Source organism: Engraulis encrasicolus, chromosome 3 (assembly GCF_034702125.1).
Source record: "Engraulis encrasicolus isolate BLACKSEA-1 chromosome 3, IST_EnEncr_1.0, whole genome shotgun sequence".
Taxonomy (NCBI): domain Eukaryota; kingdom Metazoa; phylum Chordata; class Actinopteri; order Clupeiformes; family Engraulidae; genus Engraulis; species Engraulis encrasicolus.
This window is the reverse complement of record NC_085859.1, coordinates 22,799,743-22,801,597: the sequence shown is the minus strand read 5'-3', so window position 1 is coordinate 22,801,597 and position 1,855 is coordinate 22,799,743. Positions and strand designations below refer to the sequence as shown.

The following is a 1,855-nucleotide window of genomic DNA, read 5'->3' as shown; positions in this document are numbered from 1 at the left end:
TGCAGTTCCTAAAGCTGAGACCCCCCCTTTCCCCGTTATGCAATCGTGATAATAACACGTGTCTCCGTGTGAAACTTAACGGTGTGAGATCTGGTATAGCCTACCATTGCTGAAATAAAGGCAATAAACACACAGCGATATGTCAGGAGCGAGTTTTACCTTGCACACACAGACAACAAACATACAAGCGGCTCACATGTCTTCCCCGTCTACTATCACTGGGCGGTCTTACCTTCAAAGCTCATTCACCTCAGGAATTACTTGGGCTATGCGCCACGTAGAACTCCACCAGCTGCTTCGCTCCGTGGTTCTGCTGGTGGCTCAGTACCAAGTCTTTTGTTCAAACAATATGTATCCGTGCGTAGTTTCTTTAAAAAGGCGAATAGGATTCGTTGAAACTTGCGTGGACTGCGATGGCCAGGAGCTGGGCACTCGCATCACCGTGATGCTGGGAAAGATTTCACCCACGGTTCTGGCGACTCGCTTCGGTTCGGGGAGAGATGGTTGTTGTTAAGTGAGGGACAGCGCTCACTCCTTCACAAAAGGAAAAGAGAACAACTGAGCCCCCCCAAAAAAAGCTGCACACGGCCAGAGAACAGACTTGCTCGCTCTGCGTCTTTGCAGCCTATTCACTGGTGCTGATGCGAGTTTTCACGTCCTTTTGTTGTCATCGTCACGCCTTAAAAACGAGATTCCAGGATTAGTCCCTCCGCCCTGACATTTCCACTGCACAGGCACACCTTCTGCACACATCGGCGTCTTACAGGTTTCGTCTTAATTGCGATGGCATTCAGATCAATCTCATATTCGAACTCTACTTCATATATCCCAGGCTACTTCATCGTCTCATTTCTCTAAGTTTTAGTGAAGTAGGCTGCAGTTCCTGCTCAATGTCGATCGGGGTGTAAATGCTCTCAAATACTCAAGGAATCTTGTTATTTCTTGACACAAAGAAACTTATCCAAAAACACCATCGCGAAATACAGATCCTTTGTTCCAGCTCAACCTGCTTCCCTCCTTCTCCACTCCGTGGGGGTGTTGTGTCGTCTGTCAATTAGCGCGCGCTGGACACAATGCCCTGGTCGCCTCGCCCGGACTTCAGCTCTTGGAGCCTTTCACCGTTGTACTTATCCGGCAGTTAACACTTCACCATCGAAGACCTGCGCGCGTGGCCCCCTGCGCATAGCTCCGGTACCCTTAATAACAAGCGATATGAAACTGTCCCTGCCACGCCCATCCATTCATAAAGTGGGTGGTCAGCTCCTACTGTCACGCGCTTAGCCATGATTTCTGACGGGGTGAAATGATATCAGATATAGGGATGTTGTGGTGGGGCGGCCAAACATTCTATGTATCTAGCACTAATTTTAGTGAGTGGCATTTTGTTGTTGTATTCTTCCATGAAGTGTTATTTATAGCCTAGGTATTAACAAAAACTCTCGAGAAAAATAAATCCAAATGGCAAAAGTCCTAATTGGTTAGTTGTGCTTAGTGGCAGTAGAGAGTTTTTTCCCCAAACAAGAATAAGTCCAGTCAATTTTTCATTTTACTGTCTCGAGTAGCAGGGTCCGCCAGACAAACGGACCTAGTTTGGCTTCTGCGTCTCTCTATAAACCTATAAAGATAAGGCACTGTACAAGGGAAGGTGACTGTGTTGATACGCAACAACGGTGATGTAACAGATTGTATGGCTTAACACGTAGGCCTATGTGAATCTAGAATGGTTGTATGACAGTGATTTTTGAGACTAAGAAAAATAAGCTCTTAGGTCTAGGCCTAGGCCTACTTGTTTTTTGTCTACATGGTCAGACACTGTGATTTTTTACTACTAAAATGAATAATTATTGTAATAGGC

The 1,855-nt window shown here is 46.1% G+C and overlaps 1 protein-coding gene across 1 annotated transcript in view; it reads right to left on the bottom strand.

Moving 5' to 3' along the window:
- Window positions 1–1,166, bottom strand: part of rhobtb4 (Rho related BTB domain containing 4) — a 107,808-nt gene extending 106,642 nt beyond the window's left edge. Inside the window, exon 1 of the mRNA XM_063195023.1 lies at window positions 233–1,166. The gene's annotated coding sequence lies outside the window, so the exon portion shown is untranslated. The remainder of the gene's footprint in view (window positions 1–232) is intronic.
- Window positions 1,167–1,855: the final 689 nt, after the last annotated feature.